This window comes from Acomys russatus, chromosome 7 (assembly GCF_903995435.1).
Source record: "Acomys russatus chromosome 7, mAcoRus1.1, whole genome shotgun sequence".
Classification (NCBI taxonomy): domain Eukaryota; kingdom Metazoa; phylum Chordata; class Mammalia; order Rodentia; family Muridae; genus Acomys; species Acomys russatus.
The window spans coordinates 43,409,633-43,429,355 of NC_067143.1; the positions used below are offsets into that span (position 1 = coordinate 43,409,633).

The 19,723-nt window shown below is 39.1% G+C and overlaps 1 protein-coding gene across 9 annotated transcripts in view; it reads left to right on the forward strand.

The window, feature by feature from the left end:
• Dlg2 (discs large MAGUK scaffold protein 2) overlaps positions 1 to 19,723 on the forward strand; it is a 1,899,378-nt gene that overhangs the window by 546,743 nt on the left and 1,332,912 nt on the right. The gene's annotated exons all lie outside the window — the stretch shown is intronic.

Genomic DNA, 19,723 nt, shown 5'->3' on the forward strand with positions numbered 1-19,723 from the left:
GCATGACTCTCACAATGGGAGGAAGAATCAAAAAACTGTGTTGAAAGAAGTATGACAATACTTTATGTAGAATGTATTTGTAGAGGCAGGTTAGAAGATATTGTTCACAGAAGAGGGAACAGAATAATTCCAGAGGTGGGAGATAATTTTGTAGATCTGTGGAAGTTGCAGTACTGCATTTCATTAGAACAAATCCTTGAAAGGCAGTAGTTAGAAATAAAGGTATGTTAGGAACCAAGAGAGCCCATCACTATGGGAATAGGAACCCACTGAACATCTTTAGGAAAAGGAGAAGCATGATTACCCCTGTGCTGATGAAAATATATGTTTCCCTCGGGGTAGGAAATAAAGCAGAAAGGAGCCTGACTGAAGGACCAATGATTACCTTATACTAGGTGCTTATATTTATATTATCTTAATGTTCACTAATGATCTGAAAGCCAAGGAGCATCACTTCCAATTCACTCATACAGTGAATAAGAATCAAAAGAATGGAGTCTTTTGTACATAATCACAAAGCTAAAATGTGACTGGGCTGAAATTCAAATTAGATATTTTTAAAAGATGCTTGTGTTCATTCTGGCTAATCCTTAATGTCTCCCTCTTTTAGCATGATATAGTGGGGGAAGGATAAAAAGGAAGTGGTTGGCAAGGAAAGGAGGAGGAAGCTGGACAGAGACAACTACAGAATCAAACCGGAAGTGTGGAAGTGGCACATCCAAAGAATTTCAGGCATGACTGTGTCTTTAGTTATTTAGCAGAATATATGGCTCAAGAATAATGATGCAGTTGGTTATCAAAGTCCTAGGAAGCATTCAGTTCTTAATTAGCAGGCAATAAGGGACTACAGAAACATCCAGTCTGTATGTTAGAAAATACCAGGAACATATGTGTTTCCTTAAAGGGGTAAATGCAGAGATAATGGAAAGATGTAGAAAATAGTGTGAGAAAGTGGCCAGGAAGGTCAGCAAGGTATTATTATGATAGTTCAGTTAAGAAGCAATGAAGGTCTAAGCCAGCTCAGCAGCAAGGGAGATGACAAGGTTAAAAAGGTTTCACGAAACCAAATTTGCAAGGTAGAATGTGTAAGTGGGAAGATTAACCTGCGAGAACCAAGAGCATAGTGGGAAATGGAGTTGGAAAGGCCAAGAAGGTCCACCTCATGGAAGGTGGCTACGGAATTTAAATTTAGAACAGCTATAAAGGCAAATAGGAAAATGTGTTTTAGTGCAGATTGGTTTCAGATTAGAGGACCAAACTACAGAACTCTGATATACCCATTCAATCATCTGGTCTGATAGGACCAAATTACAGAACTCTGATATACCCATTCAATCATCTGGTCTGAAGCTGTTCAGTTATAAATATAAGATCATGTGATGGAAAAGAATTTAAACACAACTTCTCATCCATTGCTTTTACCCACTAACTACTTTACATCTTGACAAATTGAAAGTAGAGGCCGAGACAGAAATTCTTCACTTCATGTCCAATCTTTTTGTGTTACATGGAAACATTTCATTCCTTTTAAAATTTGGAATTAAATGAACTTCTGGTTTTAATCTTCCAGAACAAGACAAAGGGCATGATATTGGGGTCATTACAGATGATGACTTATTTTACCTCTTAGAATTTTCTGGATACTTAATGGCTGATAAAAGGTACTTTGGGAAAGAAGTCAGCATAATTGGGCCGCTACCCTGAGCAAAATGAAAGACATTTAATTGTTAAATTGTTTATTCCAAAAGGACACATTGCAAGCTTTTTAAGGTTACCACCTGTGGGCGATGAATGCTCAAGAGACAATTTATAATTATGAAGTTTCCTGAGTTTACTTTTCAGTGACTGGTTTATCAGTAAGTGAAGTTCAGTCAAGCATCTTCAAGAGATCGAGCAGTAGCACTTAAATCATGAAATTTTTAGTGGTGAAAGAATAAAAGTAGATTCTGGTATATATTCATCAATATATATATATATATATATATGTATGTATATAATTCAGAAGGATCTGCCTCCTTTAGAATGAGCTGCATATATTTTTCATATTCTTTATACAGTCCTGAATGTAGAAACTGAAATAATCATACACTATTTTAAATGTATAGTATGTTCATAGCTCTGAAAATTGAACCCATGTATTATTAGTGGAGTTCTCTCAAGAAACAGAACTGGTAGGATGATTTTATATATGTGGCTTCAGGTTAGGGTCCCATTATCCTAACAATGCTTGTCTCCCACTGGGATGTCCAAGAACCCAGATAGATGTTCAGTGCATGAGACTGGATATCTCAGATGCTCTTAAATATAGGTGGGATTCCTGAAAAAAGCGGGCTCGAATGCCAAGGAAAGAATGAAGTTAGAAGGGCGAGAAGGCAAAGAATGAAAATGTCCTTCTTCCATGTCCTTTATATAGGCTGTCATCAGAAGGGTGACCAAGATTTGAGGTGGATCCTACCACTTCAAATGATTCAAACAAGAACCCCCCTTCCACCACCACACACAGGGGTTTAGTTAATTCCTGATGTATTCAAGTTGACATCCAAGAATAGCTATCACACACACACACACACACACACACACACACACACACACACACACACACACGAGGACTTATTCATAGAATTTATAACAGGAAAGGTTAATAAGCATTAGACATTTTAGTTACGTTTATCCTCTGCTCCTAGCAATTAATTTCTATCTTGATGATGAATACACATGAAGTATGTTTTACTTCATTTATTTATCCTAATAGCTCAATAAAGTAAATACTTTCATCCTGAATTTAACCATGCCCTCTGCATGAGGTTCAAAGCTTGACATAATGTATCAGAAGTTTGAGGTCATAACAAATGTTCATTTCTCTTTAAAATGAAGATAATTCCTACCAAATAGGGGTTATTAGGATCACAGATAATACTTAGAAAGCTCTCACCATGGTTTCCAGCATACAGTGAGTCCTTGTAAATGGAATGGAGACATGCATTGTAAATAGAAGCATATTTCTTTAGGTGTCAGCCATTTCCTGTTGGTGTATGCAAGGTTTAATACAGATGTGCTCCAGGCAAAGATAAGGTAACTAGTAAGCCACATTCTTCACCAAGGTGTCCTTTGTTCTGTCCCTGCTCACAGGAAATAGAGAGATCATGTCTTCTGAGCGCCTTCTTTAAATATGAGTTTTAAATTTGGGTGAAGCAAAAGCAAGCTACCTCTGAAGTAAATTATTAAATACGTAAAGGAGGTAGTGTCCCATATTCACTATGCCCCATCTTTTCTTTCAGTAATGTGGAATTTTATTATTTTTCACTCCCAAATATCACTGGAAATTCAGGTATATACATCTAGCTTTAAAGGTTCACTTTGTACATTATATATTTGTGTATGTTAACCTATGTGAGCTTGTCTAAGCAGTGTGCACATGACCAATCTAGGTGAGTGAGTAAGAGAGAAACAGATTGATTGGCAAAGGAAGAAAGGCACCTGCTTCGTTCACCTTGTATACTCAGTGCTTATTACAGTGCCTAGCAGAAATGGTGCACAGTAGAAGGTCAATAAAAATCCATCAATGGTGCGTTTAGATATCTAGGTATTTATAGTATATCTACATATGTTCCTGAATATAATAAAGTCACTTCACCTTTCTGGAGATCTATTTGTCATTCAAGACTTTCGTCACCAGGTAAGAAAGGACTCGAGGTCTGTGTTACATCTGCTTCTAATGACCTTGTTTTACTTTTCTAGCAGTGAGACTGATGATAACCAAGTTTGCTCTGACTAGGGCTGAGAGGTCGGCAGAGCCCACAGGCAGCCAATAATTTTTCTCTATTCATCTTCTTGGGATGAAAAGTTGTTGGAACAGTGGAAAAATCAGTCTGAAATATCCCAGAGATCAAGCACATTCTTAGCTCCGCGCAGATGCTGCTAACCTTAAAAATGCGTAAATGTGAGTGACAGCTAAGCAGGTTGTAGTCTAATTTGAGAGCCACCTAAGTGTAAATAATCAGAATACATTAGCCAGAGGCATTTAGCTGCAGATTTCTTCACTATGTCCCCTTACATATGACCTTTGCGGTAACAACAGGAATAAAAACAATAGGAGTAACTTTTATCTAACATGCACTGCATATCAAGCATCTGTTAGAATTTTCTAGATTCTGTTTTATTTAAATTGCAAATTTACTAAAAAATAAAAGCCTACAATGTCATTTTATTTTTTATGTTTCACAAAAAAGAGTCACTGAAGCTCAGGGGGGAAAATTACATAACTCTTCAAGGATATTCAAGGATACATATATCGTCCCTGGCAAGTGTCTAGATTGGCTTATGTTGGTGAGTTGAAGAGAATTTCCACCACCATCTTGATAGAACCTTCCAGTTTAAGCCAATTTGTTTCTGATTTTGTAGCCCTTTAGTCCCAGTCACTCTACTCTAAATATGCCACCTATAGGAAAAAAACAGCGTATTTATAAAAGTTGGAACAATTAGATAACTTTCTTTATTTATGTATTTATTTCCTTTACATTCTGTCATAGGCCTTCCCTCGCCTTGTCTGCTCCTGGTCCCACTCCCTCCAATTCTCCCATCTCCCCTCCCCTACTCCTCAGACATGCACCCTCGCCCCCACCTCCCCCGACCACATACACATCCAACCCACACCAGTACATTAAATACCATCAGAAGTGAGCGCATCTTCTTCCCCTGTGGCCTGGCAAGGCAGCCGGCCGCACCAGGGGGAAGTGATTGAAAATTAGGCAACAGATTCCATGTCAGAGACAGCACCTTTTCCCTTTTTTAGGGGACCCACATGATTGCCAAGTTACCGATCGGCCATATTGTGAATCCATCTGAGCACCCCTGGGCCTGGGTTAGTTGGCTTTGTTGGTCTTCTTGTGGTGATCCTGTCCCCTCCACATCCTTCTATTCTTTCCCCGCTCTTCCACAAGACTCCCTCCACTTGCCTAATGTTTGGCTGTAACTAACAGCATCAGTTTTGATCCATAACCTGGGGAAGCCTCTCAGAAGACAGCTATACTAGAATCCTATTTGCAAGCATAGCAGTGTCATTAATAGTGTCAAGGGTTGGCTCTCACCCACGGGGTGGGTCTCAGGATGGGCCAGGCATTTGTTGGACATTCCCGCAATCTCTGCTCTATCCTTATCCTTGCACAGCTTGTAGATAGGGTAAATTTTGGGTCAAACGTTTTGTGGGTGGATTCCTGTTCACCTCCCTCTACTAGGAGTCCTGTCATGTTTAGGGAAGCCTCTTCACTCTCCATAACCCCTGCTACTAGGGGTCTCAAATAGTGTCACCCCATATACTCCCAGGAGCCAACCCTGTTGTACATCTCCAGGTTGACTCAGAGAAGCCCCTGCCCAGGGTTTCTCTTCTCTCAGCAAGAGTTCTGTCCCCTTGCCCTGTTCTCCCTACATCTGACTCCACCCTCATATCTATCAGCACTCCCTCACCTATTCTGTTCCCTCTATTCAACCACTTCCCTAGTCTTTTCTATTTCTCCTCCTATTCAGTGAGATTAAAGCATCCTCCCTTCAGCCCTCCTTGTGACTTATCTTCTTTGGGTCTGTGAATTGTAGCATCGTTATCCTGAACGTTCTGGCTAATGCCTGCTTATAGGTGAGTACATAACACATGTGTCTTTCTGGATCTGGGATACCTCATTCTGGATGATCTTTTCTTTTCTTTTTTTAATTTTTATTAATTTATTCTTGTTACATCTCAATGTTTATCCCATCCCTTGTATCCTCCCATTCCTCCCCGCCCCCCATTTTCCCATTATTTCCCTCCCCTATGACTGTTCCTGAGGGGGATTACGTCCCCCTATATATTCTCATAGGGTATCAAGTCTCTTCTTGGCTACTTGCTGTCCTTCCTCTAAGTGCCACCAGGTCTCCCCCTCCAGGGGACATGGTCAAATGTGAGGCACCAGAGTACGTGAGAAAGTCGTATCACACTCTCCACTCAACTGTGGAGAATATTCTGACCATTGGCTAGATCTGGGAAGGGGTTTAAAGTTTACCTCCTGTATTGTCCTTGGCTGGTGCCTTAGTTTGAGCGGGACCCCTGGGCCCAAATCTGCCTATCATATAGTTCTACTTGTAGATTTCTAGGACCCTCTGGATCCTTTTATTTTGCTGTTCTCCCATGTGTCTCTCATTTAGAGTCCCAACAACATACCCAAATTTGTGGGATACATTGAAAGCAGTGCTAAGAGGAAAATTCATAGCACTAAGTGCCTTTAAAAAGAAATTGGAAACATCGCACATAAGCATCTTAACAACACAACTGGAAGCCCTAGAAAAAAAAGAAGCAGAAACACCCAAGAGGAGTAGACGCCTGGAAATAATCAAACTCAGGGCTGAAATTAACAAATTAGAAACTAAGAAAATAGTCCAAAGAATCAACAAAACCAAAAGCTGGATGATCTTTTCTAATTCTATCAATTTGCCTGCAAATTTCACAATTTCTCTGTTTTTAATAGCTGAGTGGTATTCCATTATGTAAATGTACCACAGTTTCTTTATCCATTCTTCAGATGAGGTTGTTTTCAGTTTCTGGCTATTATGAATAAAGCTGCTATGAACATAGTTGAACAAATGTCCTTATTGTATGGTAGAGCATCTTTTAGATATATGTCCAGGAGTGGTAAAGAGGAGTCTTGAGGTAGAGGTATTCCCAATTTTCTGAGAAAACACCAGATTGATTTCCAAAGTCGTTGTACAAGTTTGCACTCCCACCAGCAATGGAGAAGTGTTCCCCTGTCCCCTATCCTCACCAGCATGTGTTGTCACTTGAGTGTTTGATCTTAGCCATTCACACAGCTCTTCGTTGGGATCTCAGAGTTGAGAATTTCTTTAAGTGCTTCTCAGCCTCTGTTGAGAATTCTGTTTAGCACTGTACTGCATTTTTGGATTATTTAATTTGTTGCTGTTTAATTTATTGAGTTCGTTATATATTATGGATATTATCCCTTTGTCAGATATAGGGTGAATATCTTTTCTCAATCTGTAAGCTGTCATTTTTTTCTGTTGATGGTGTCATTTGCCTTCAGAACTTTTTCAGTTTTATGAGGTCCCATTTATTAATTGTTGATCTTAGGGCCAGAACTGTTGGTGTTTTGTTCTAGAAGTTGTCTCCTGTACCAATGAGTTCAAAGCTGATTCCCACTTTATTTTCTAGTAGATTTGGTGATTCTGGTTTTATGTTGAGGTCTTTGGTCCACTTAGACTTAAATTTTGTGCAAGGTGATAAATATGGATCTATTTGCATACATCTACATGCAGACATGCAATTAGACCAGCACCATTTGTTGGAAGATGCTTTCTTTTTTTCTATTGCATGATTTTGGTTTCTTTGTCAAAAATCAAGTGTCTGTAGGTGTGTGTGTTTATGTCTGGGTCTTCAATTTGATTACATTGATCAATCAGTCTATTTATATGCAAGTACCATGCAGTTTTTATTACTATTGTTCCGTAGTGAGGCTTGAAATCAGATACAGAAAAACCTTCAGACGTTCTTCTATTGTATAGGATTGTTTTAGCTATTCTTTTTTTTTTTTTTTTTTTCATATGAAGTTGAAAATTTTTCTTTCAAGCTCTGTAAAAAATTGTGTTGGTATTTTGATGGAAATTACATTGAATCAATAGATTGCTTTTGGTAAAATGGCCATCTTTACTATGTTAATCCTATTGATCCATGAGCATGGAAGATATTTCTGCCCTTGTGGCATTTAGAGATTCTGCTGAGAAGTCAGAAGTCAAGTGTAATTCTGATAGGTCTGTCTTTATGTGTGACTTGGCCTTTTGCCCTTGCAGCTTTTAATATTCTTTCTTTGTTATGTACCTTTACATGTTTTGATTATTATGTAGCAGGAAATTTTTCTCTTCTGGTCCAATCTATTTGGTGTTCTATAAGCTTTTTGTATGTTTATCGCCATCTATTTCTTTAGGTTGAAGAAGGTTTTTCTATGATTTTGTTGAACATATCTCCAGAGCTTTGGAGCTGGGAGTCTTCCCCTTCTTCTCTTCCTATTATTCTTAGGTTTGGACATTTCATATTGTCTCAGACTTCTCGGATGTTTTGTGTCAGGAACTTTTTAGATTTACCTTTTTCTATGACTGATATATCAACTTCTTCAATCATATCTTCTACATCTGAGATTCTTTCTTCCATCTCTTATATTTGTTGGTGATGCTTCTGTCTGTAGTTCCTGTTTTCTTCACTTGGTTTTCCATCTCCAGAATGGCCTCAGTTTTATTCATTTCCTTCACTTGGTTAATTTTATTTTCCTGTGTTTTGTAAAGGGATTTCTTCATTTCCTTTAGCTGTTTGATTGAATTTCTTGTATTTCTTTAAGGGATTTATTCATATCCTCTTTTCAGGCCTCCAACATCTCTATAAGGCTGGATTTAAGGTTGTCTTCTTTTGCTTCAGCTGTGTCAGGATGTCCAGGGCTTGTTGTATAGAATAACTGGCTTCTGGAGATGCCTTATTTCCCTGACTATTGTTGATTGTCTTCTTACGCTGGCCTTTAAACTTCTGCTTGTTCCTGTGTTGGCTGGATGTCCCTGATGCTGATGAGACTCCTCATGGAGGCAAGCAGAGCTTTGGGACTGATAGTGGAGCTCAGAGAATAGCGGACTGCTCACTTCTGTTGGCTGGGTGTTCCTGGGGCCCTGTAGGCCTGGGTTATACATGGGGGCTGGCAGGCCTCCTACAAAGGAGAGGTTAATAGAGCTCTGTTGGCTGTGTCCCCTAGCAGGCAGGTGAAAGGTAGTATGGGCTCCAACCTGGTTCTCTTGGGCCAGCAGGCCTCCTCCAAAGGAAAGGTTACCTAAACCTGAAATTTTAAGTGATAAAATTTATATTTACACCTTAAAATGGGGCATTGTGATCAGCAAAGTGAAGCATTTCTACTCTAGACTGAATCAATCAAAGACATTTGTCGTCTTTGGCCTTGCAGCCTATCTTCATGTTTTTCTACACCATACCTTATCTTTCTACACACGTGGTGGATTGTACAAAAGGAGACAACAGTGAATTGCTTTCAAAGAAAAGAAGCTAGAGTGAAGTTGTAAGTCTGAAATCTACAGAGAATGACCTAGTATGTAGCAGAAAGAGAAAGGAAAATGGAAACACAATGCAAATTAGCCTGCTGTAGGAATGTCTTCTATAATGGAAAAGAATATGCCATGGGAACTCTTGAACCAACCCGAAAGGATGTCAGAAATGCTTTGAAGAGAAGACTATGAACCTCATTGTTTGTTTACTAAAGCCTGAGCTGGCATCAGGGTCATGAGAATGAGTAAGCTGGCCCTGCCCCTTGCCGGCTTTCAGAGAGTGGACCCTGCATCTCACCTGGGCAGCACATTAGAGCTGACGCCCACCGTTGGAGGGTACACAGGTGAGTCAGGCTATGCATACATGAATATGGAAGCCACTCATCTGCTGTTAGGTGGAGTGGACATGGGGATGATGCCTTTCTCCCTTTCACTGTGATCACCCCTCACCACCTGCTGCAGTCAGGAGAGCTGTACCTGAGGTTATCAGAGCTGGAGTTTTGTCCCTACCCCTCAGTGATTGTAGCACTCAGGAGAGCATGCCCTGAACCTTACCTGGGCAAGACAGTGGTGCTGGCTCTAATGGTGAAGGCATGGGTGAACAAGCCCCAGGGTGTGAGAGCTGGAGAGCAGGAGAGATGTCCCAGCTTTTTTATTTAGGGAGCACCTGGGAGAGTGGACCTGTGCCTCTAATGGCAGCACAGTAGAGCTGGCTGTTGAGGCATGAGCAAGAGTGAGCCAGCCAGAGGTCATGAGAGCAGGAGAGCTGCCCCTGTCCCCTGCCCATGGGAACTGTCTGACACACTACAGCTTCCAAGACAAGATGTCTTCCATACTTTATTTTAGTGTGTGTGTGTGTGTGTGTGTGTGTGTGTGTGTGTGTGTGTGTGTGTGTTATTATAGGGGAGAGGTTACAAGAACAGATATGAGGGAGATAGGGAGATGAGTGGGACTTAAGTGCATGGTATAAAACTCATAAAGATGAAGAAAAAGTTCTTTAAAAAGAAAGATAGAAAATAAAAAAGAAATCCTTATGTGTTGAATAGCACCTTCTTCACCTAACCTGATAGTTGACTTCAAGAACAGAGAGAAAGGAAATTAATATCTAATTCTCCACTTCACTGTTCATTGTTACTTTTTACTGCTTCATGCCAAGTTATTTCTTACCATTTTTTTGTTAATCCCTTTGTCAAATGAACACATTTACTTAACATCACAGTATCTGTGAAATTTATTCCAAATAAAGATACCTTTCAGAGGAAAAGGCTATGCTGTTAATTATGCTAGGACAATGGATAAAAAGTAACATTAATCCTGATAAACTAAGATTAATGGCCCTGTAATACCAATGTCCATTTTCTATAAACCAAGAGGTGGGGGGAGTGAAATTGAGTAGAAAGAAGAGCAGCTGTGTGCATAAGTGGAGAAGTCATGTAGGATGATGGTAAAGGAATGGATATCGGATGGATAACACATCAACTGCCATTCCCACAGTAGTAGAGTGTGTGTGTTGTGGGGAGAGGGCTAAGCTAGTGTGATAAGGAGTTAGTCAGAGTTAAGGAGACTGAGGTTTTGCCCTTTTTAGTTTGAGCGGGACCCCTGGGCCCAAATCTGCCTATCATATTGTTCTACTTGTAGATTTCTAGGACCCTCTGGATCCTTTTATTTTGCTGTTCTCCCATGCGTCTCTCATTTAGAGTCCCAATAGGATGCCTTCCCCTCTGTCCCAGTTTCCTGGTAAGTGAAGGCTTTCGTGGGACATGCCCCTTGGGCTAGTATGCAGATATAAGTGAGTATATACCATTTGATTCTTTCTGCTTCTGGGTTAACTCACTCATTATGATCATTTCTAGCTCAATCCATTTATCCACAAATTTCGGGAATTCCTTGTTTTTAATAGCTGAGTAGTATTCCATAATGTTTGATTGTTATCTCTTAGAAACCTGCTCTTTCTTTTTTTCATTAATTCATTTTTTAATCACTTTTTAAATTTATTAATTTATTCAGATTACAACTCAATTGTTATCCCACCTCTTGTATCCTCCCATTCCTCCCTCTCTCCCAATTTCATCCTATTCCCCACCCACTGGTAGCCTGATCCAAGCCTCCTTCTTCCTATCTTCCCAGTCCTTCCCTCATGCCCCCCTCCTCCATTTCCTCCTCTCCTTCTTGGAGAAGGCTTTTAAAAATAGCTTGTATGTGAAGCAATGTCAAAGGCCAGACGGATGATGGGAAGTGGTGATATAGTGCATGTTGTAACTGTCTCGGTGATGAAGGTTAATGGTAATACTGGGGGTAAGATAATTTTTGTTGTTTTGGTTTGATTTTGCTGTTTGTGCATGTTTGTTTGTTTCTTTTTTAAAGACTGGAGAAACCCCTAGAAGTACACACATAAGCACCAAACAGAGAAATATATAGATGTGTCTGTCTTTTTAATGGTGGAGGAGTTTGCCTCTCAGAGGGAATATGGAGGTAATGGCCTCAGGTAGAGCAAGTGATGCCTCTGACAGAAGGGGAGAAAGCTTGAGAGAGTGTGTCTCACCGTTAGTTTTAATTTGTTTGGTAGTAGAGGATGAGGACTTCTTTTATTTTTTCCATGGAGCAAAAGGGGATCATTTGCTGAGAGGAATTAGGGTAAATTACACTCTGGAGCATGAGGCTGTGGGGACTCACCTTTGAAGGAGTATGAAGAGCGTATTGTTCCAAGACTCAAAGTTTTCAGGCACTGTCTAAGCCTACATTAGCTAACAAAAGGTAGATTTTTCACTTCTATATTTGTAGGCTATTCAACAATTCATTGGTTTGTGAAAGAACTGAAAAGATACCCTTCTTCCCAAGGAACCTGTTTTTCAGTTGATACCTGTTGTCTATTGTCAAAAAGGTTATTGTGGAGTTAAGGACATAAATATGGGGCATAACAAAAAATATAGGTGACCCGAACAGGAAGCACATTGGTCAATACTGACCACCAAAGGCCAGACAATGCATGTTCTAGGTATTTGAGAAAGGAATCTGGAGCAGTGTTATGAGTAAAGACCTCAGAGGGCTGAGCTTTGATCTGGTCTTTACAGGGTGTTGAGGTTCAGGGAGACAGAACCTCCCTGAAGGCTCATCTGTTCCCCATTAGGTAAAATGTGTCAATTCCACTGCCCTTCAGCATCAATAACTCAAGGTGAAGGTCAAGGTCTTTAGATACTTCTTTTCATCCATAAAATAGTCCCCAAAGAAGTACATAAAAGTTCATGAGTAATTGTGTAGAATTTAAAAGGATTTTTCTATCATGTGTCTACATTTTCTCCCAGGTAGATGTTCGAGTGTTTCTAGCAGGGACGTCACTAGCCCCTTTGAGATTCTCTACTGGTATTTGGTAAATTTGTACAGGAGGGTCTTTGTTATAGCAGCAGTGTGGGGAGTATAATGTTGGAAGTTACTTAGGAGTTGAATGACTATATGAGAGAATACTTGTTATTGAGTGATTCCCTCACTCTCTTTTTTTCAATATCTGTACATTTGTTTATATTAAATATCTGAAAATAATTACAGATCCAGGAATTCAATCCTGTCTAACATAGTTTGTACATAGCCAGCCTTACACAGACTTAATGTGCACCAAATTTTCAAAGATGCACATTTTTGTGTCATATGACATTTTACTGTCATGTGTTCATTGTTTTCGTTAGTATTGACCAAGAGTTTACTATAATTCAAAATATTATGTCACTGGTCACAAGGCCTCTTGTGATATATGAGAAGTGAGTTCATTCCACATGCCCATGTTTGTGTACACATATAGATGTAAAGCAGAGGTTGAGTTTTCCTTTGACATTGCATTCAATACTAGCTAAATTTCAACTTCTACTTATTCCTCCTTTACATTATTTTTTTTTTCTAAGTAGCCTTCACACAGAGGGTTAGTTTTATTGGTTCTGCTTTTTATTGGTATGCTTCACCATCTCCCAGGGTAAGAGACTGTTAGGTATATAATCCTGATGAGTTCTTTGGAACATATGGAGCTCTGAGGGTTTTGAAGTCAGGAGCCATGGCCAAAAGGATATGGTCAATATACAACATATGGTAATTATCTTGCACTGAGGTCAAGTTTCATGTTATAGCATCATTATTTAGCAGAATGTCCCTTAACTGGACAGTCTATAGAATATGACAGAAAGGAAAGATTATTTTCTAGGGTGCTTTAAATAACTAACAGAAAAGTTCATCTTGGGCTACATGTGTGCTAATATGTTCTTGATTAAGTGTCTATGTGGATTTGTTTTGTGTATTGTGAAACCAAAATGATTATTCCCAGTATTTAGTTCAGGATTCTTTGTATGTTTTGGATAGCAGGTTACTATCAGATCTGTTACAAATATTACTTTCCAATCTATATCAATAATTTTCTTCCAATCATTTTCTTAGACTAATGACAGATGGAATAATAATCCTAATTACTTACCAAGACTAATTTAAACTTTTAACCTTTACATTATTTTAACTTGAAATTCTTTGTCAAAATAAGTTTTATAACTGTTATTTTGTTGTACTTATAAATGAAACAATAAAATATTTATGTTTATAAATAGTGACAAGTCTGAAATATCAAGGAAGAACATTTTAAGTACCAACTTTTTTGAGAAATGTACTCTAAGTTTGGGAATTGGAAAATTGAGTATTGGGATAAAACCATCACTGTGGCTTTCACCTGAAACATTTATCTAAGCACTGTGCCTGTTTTGTTCACTTGATCCAGGGGAGTCATAATATTCTCAATGTTAACATGAGAATCGAGAATCAAATTTTTAAGTGAGGCAAGAATACTCCAGCATGCCCAATAGTGTACATAGAAGAGAGCTCATTACTGTGTGGTCTTCATGGTGTATTGTCAAAGCCTTTACCTAATATAAAACACTAACATAAATATAGATACATTTTCATCTTATACTTAATATTTATATGGATTTTTAAAGATAAAAAGACATCAAAGAGATTCCACTTTCCCTTGATACTTTAAGGTACTTTTAGAACATTCTCTTCCACTTTCAGAGATACCTTACCAAAAACTTATAATATATGCTTTGTAGCCTGTAAATTAGTTATTATTCTTATTTCGGAAAATTTCCAAGGAAGGCTAAAGAAAGCCCAGTGGCAGTGAGCCAGTTCAAGGAATATATAGGAGGACTAAACTTCTTGAGATCCCTTCAAAACCATCTTAGAAATCCTACAGAAATGCTGGATCATCCCACAGCTTACAAACAGCGTTCTAGGGATACAGAATCTTGTTAAGAGCAAAAAGGCAGTGTCTTACTTATTTCCTTCTGTCATTCCAGCCCTCTTTACATTATAGACAACCCATGACTAAACTTACTATGCTACAGGGTTCAAGAAAAAAGGCTCCTATACCTTATTATTTTAGTTCATACAACGTTATTGTGAAGTAAGTTTGTAATTTTTATTTGGCAGAGGACTCCTCTGTAACAGAGAGGGGTTATATAACCAGCCCAAGGCCACACAGTTCTGAAATGGCAGAAAATGGATTTAAACCCAGGTTTGTTTTTTCTCTTTTTTTTTTTTTTTTTTTTTTTTTTTTTTTTTTTTTTTTTTTTTTTATGTGACTGGAAGCCCAAGAAGTACAAGACAGCCCTGTGTCCCTATGGTCCCTTGTTCACCTAGATTCTGTTTTGCAAGGTTGAGCTTCTACTCAGAATTATTTATTTCATTTGTACAAGGAATCAGGCAATTATATAACATAGTGAAGAATTTAAATTTTAATGATTAGGAATGAAGTTTCACAGAAGTAAATTATGTACTGCCCCTCACATAGACATTTACACAGGTTGTTTTGCTCTTAGGACATGAGTATTGTGTGGATATGGAAGGTCATGTGTCTTACAAGCCTGAGATATTTACTACCCATTGCTTTACTGAATGGCTTTGGTGATGAACCCTGATCTAAGGCATAATTTTAACTTGAGCTCTATATTGAAGCCAAATAGGAAACTTTAAAAAATACTAAAACCTAGGTCTACCCGGTAGACTTCAGTCTAATTGGTCTGGATTGGGACCCAGTGGTTATTTATCACTCATGCTTACCTCATCAGTCTAATCTTAACAAAGCAAAACAAAATGTACAACTTCATAGAAATAAGCAGCCCAACATCCTAGTTGCACAGATAAGAAAAATGGTGCTCATCAGTATGAATTATTTGTAAATATTAATAGACACTGCTATTATTGTTTTAATTTTAGCAAATTATAGTTTCATACCTCCTTATATTTTTCTTTTACAAATCTATATTATTTTAAAAATTCAATTTAATTTTAACTCTGTGTTTGTGTGTGTGTGTGTGCGTGTGTGTGTGTGTGTGTGTGTGTGTGTGTGTGTGTGTGCACTCATGAACACATAAGTATACAGTTACAGAGGCCAGAAGAGGTCATTAGGACCCTTTAGGTTAGGGGTTACAATTTCTTGTCAACTCTCCTACCTGCAATGTTGGTTCTGGGAACCAAACTCAGAGGTCCCTTGCAGAAGCAGGAAGAAGTCTTGTTCTTGTTTTGTTTTAATTTATTCATTTTACATCCCGATTGTAGCCCCCTCGCTCATCTCCTCCCCATCCCACCCTACCTTCCTCATCTCCCTTCTCCCCTTCCCTAGTCCTCAGAAAGGGGGATACCTTCTCCTTTATCAACTGTCCCCAGCCTATCAAGTCTCATCTGGACTGGCTGCATCCTCTTCCTCTGTGGCCTGGCAAGGCGACCACACCAGGGCAAACTGATCAATGAGTGGGCACCAGAGTCCATGTTGGAGCCAGTCCTTATTCCCCTTGCTATGGAACTCACAAGGAGACAATGCTGCCTATCTACAACATCTGAGCAAAGGGTCTAGGCCCTCACCATACATGGTCCTTGGTTAGTGCACCATTATACCCACCCTCAGCTGAGATTTATTGGCTCCATTGATCGGTCTCCTTGTGGAGCTCCTGTCCTCTCCAGATCCTTCTGTCCCCCAACTTGTCCTTAAGACTCCTTGTGCTCTACCCCAAAGTTTGACTGTGAGTCTCAGCATCTGCTTTGATTCCCCCATTGGGTGGAGTCTTTCAGAGGACCTCTATGGTAGCCTCCAGTTCTGTTCCTTCTCTTCAACTGCTTCAGGTGTCTATTCTATTTGCACTTCTGAATAAGAACTCTTAAATGTTACACTCTCTTTCTAGCCCATAACTAAGATTTATTTTAAAGGCTTGTTATAATTTCAAACCAGGGGCTAGAGAGATGGCTCAATTGGTAAAGTACTTGCAGCAAAACATGAGGATTTAAGTTCAGATCCCCAGTACCCACAGGAAAAATATCCAAGTATAATAGTGTATTTTGTAATGCCAGGGTAAGGAAGCAGTCAGGTAGATCTCAGTGCTCAGAGGCCAGCAAGTCTACCAAATTGTGGAGTGCCAGAGTCTTCGAGAGAGCCTAGCTGAAAACGGTAAGGTACAGAACATTTGAGAAAGGTACTTGTCATTTACATGTGACCTCTACATATACACACACACACACACATGTATGGGTGTCTTGCCACTTACATGCTGGTCCCCATGTGAACATGTACACTCAAACAACACCACACTTATACATACAACTGAAATGAATTATTACTTTACATTTTCTTTAGTTCTTTGAGTTTTAAGTTTCATTCAGTGTGTTTAGATCATATTCTTAGAGGCTAAATCATTGAAAGGAATTATCAAATTTAAAAGGATTTTAATTTTTATACTTCTCTTTAAATAAGAGTTGGAGCATTTTTAATATGTTTATAGTCATTTGAGAATTATTACTTTTCCTTTGCTTTTTAAAATTCACTTTATTTTTTCTTGGGGATTTATGCAAGTTCCTTTAAGGAATTTCCAAACAAATATGTTGTGGATATTTTGCTATTTTTTTTTTACTATTGTATATTACTTACCAAAGCAGGCCATTCATATTTTTTTACATAGTCATAATTATCTTTTCTGGTGTAACATCAGTCCCTTCTTCAATATTATAAAGAACCAAAACTGTTTCTTTTAATATGTTTGTGGTTTTGGTTTTTACACCTAACTCATGGATTTAACTAGGCTTTTGTTGACATGATTCACATTTAACATTCTAACCACATTATGAGCTATATATTGTCCTATTTTTCAAATGGCAAATGATTTGACACGATATTTTTCTGGAATTCTTCACTTATAGTATTGGAACATAGATGTATTCTGCTTCCTCTATAACTATGTAGCCTGTTAGAATTTTCTTTTACAACAGTCAGTGCTGTACTTCTTCTGTATATACTACCACAGTGTAGTCTTTGACTAAGAATGGTGAACACATTGTCAAAATTATATTTATTGTATGTGTGTGTAGTAGGGTTGGGGGAGGGATGACATGATCTGTGTTCCGTGTGTGTGTGTGTGTGTGTGTGTGTGTGTGTTAAGGAAAGTTTACAGGATTTGTTTCTTTTCTTCTACCCTTTAGTCCTGGGAATTGAACTCAGGTTGTCAGCCTTTTTTTGCGATCACATTTACCTACTGAAGCATCTTACCAGTGATTCAAGTTAAAGCCTCATTTCCTACCAGGAAAAGATGAAAATAGTCATTATCCTTAAATACTTTAAATAAGCAGTAGATCTGTAGGTGTAGCCCATGTCTGCATTGGCATTCTGTGAGATAAATAAGCCCACTTGAGAGTTCTAAATAGGTCTTCCAGGCTGTAAGTCTTCCTTCAGCAAGTATACACTTCAAAGCTGTTGTTGAAACCCTGACTTCTTCTGACTTTACTTTTGTCTAATCCCTAGCAGTGTGTTTCTCTGAGATTGTAACTTTTCTGGTCTTTTCCCTTTGCTCTTCCTATACTGGGGTACCAAAAGTCTGGAGACCATCAGAATAGCAATAAAACCACGAAGTGTATTTTACTCCAGTTTCTACTGAAAAAAAAAAATGAGAGTACATTCATCTCATCAATTGAAAAAAATTTCCTAAGAATCTTCTGAACCCTAGTGGAGAAAGGCAGTTTTAAATGCGCCTCCTGTTTACCACAGCACCCAGTTGCTGTGTTTGTATTCACTCAATAGGAAGAGCTGCAGGAGAGGTGACCTGCTGTGACCTCTGGAGATGCAGAAGCTGTGACCTGAAATGATGGTTCTGCTTTTTGAAGCCATTAATAAAAGTTGTGGAATGATAGGACCTGGGCATCCATGTTTAACTGCCTTGGAAGTCACAGTCATGTTACAAATACTTACAGTTTGTAATTACCCAGTCTACTATGACAGACAGAGCTGGGAATCAAATTAAGTGGCTTCTTTCTCTTTCATCGCTAAACAATCTCCAGCTTAAACTAAGATTTCTTTTTTTTTTTTTCTTCCTAAAAAAGCCACAAACAATGACAGCCCAAAATAGCTATTTAGTCAGAAGTGACGACACTTTCTGAATGCTTATCATTAAGAGGGAAAGAGAAAACCTAGCTCTTTAATTCCTCACTCTGAATTACCTTCTACCCTCTGAGACATCCTCACCTCACTGCTCAGGAGAGATGCCCAGTGACTCTGCCAGCCTCAGTACAGCTGCAGGCTCCAAAGGGGAGGTGGTTTATGCAAAACACGTTAAAGAAAAACCCTAAAAGTCACTGCAGCTTTTCTCTGTGTGTGAGTGATGCAGTTCTTCCCTGGTGCTGTGAGAACCGTTGTGGCAAAGACATCACCAATCTTTTTCCTCCCACTATTTTTACTGCAGTGAGAACTGTTCGTGTCTGCTTGCATTTCGCCAGCCAGATAGCATTAGAATTCTAGCTGAGCATTAGGGCTTCCTAAAGCTGGAGAAAGAGTTTAGAACCCTGCATTAGACTTTGTCCTCTTGGCTGAATAAAAATTCAATTAATTTGGGATATCTGTTGCCTGTCAAGGATGGCAACAGACAGTGAGATCTGAAAATGTTTTTTAATTAAATATTCTCTGCTCATGGGTTCATGGGAATAGAAGCCTCTCTGTCTCTCTGTCTGTCTCTGTCTCTTTGTCTGTCTCTGTCCATCTGTCTCCCTCTCCGTCTCGCCCCCCCCCTCTGACTCCCAGGATCATCTGAACATTTTTTATCAGTGCTTGATCCTGCACTGAGGTTGACTTACCTCCTGTTTCATTCCAATCCCATCCATCCCAGATCTTTGCCATTTACCAACAAAGCATAGCTTTGGAGAATTGGATGCTTGGTTTTATTAGAGAGCCTACCAACTTTAAATATCCCTGGAAGACAGACTTGATGATATTTCCCGGGCAGGGCAGTAAAAGAGGTGGTACTTCTTAGCCCTTGAAAAGCAGAGCACCCCTGGAGGGACCTGGCTTAGGTTTTAAGGGGATGCTATGACACAGTGAACCTTTTGGTCCTGCTCTGTTCCACACAGAGAAATGAAGAGCGAAGCATGTTTGCGGTGGTTTGTAGTACTTGCTGAACAGGACACTGCATCAGAAAAACCTGGAATGTAGTGCAGAGCTGTTAGGCTACAAAGGGAAAGGGTTCCCTCTTCATCTATAGTCTCTCCGATGTAATCTCGTGGTAAAGTATCTAATAGGACAACACTCGTGCTCTCCAGAAATATAAGTAACTCATTGGTTAAATTTCAATTCTTCACCTTTCCCCCCCTCCTT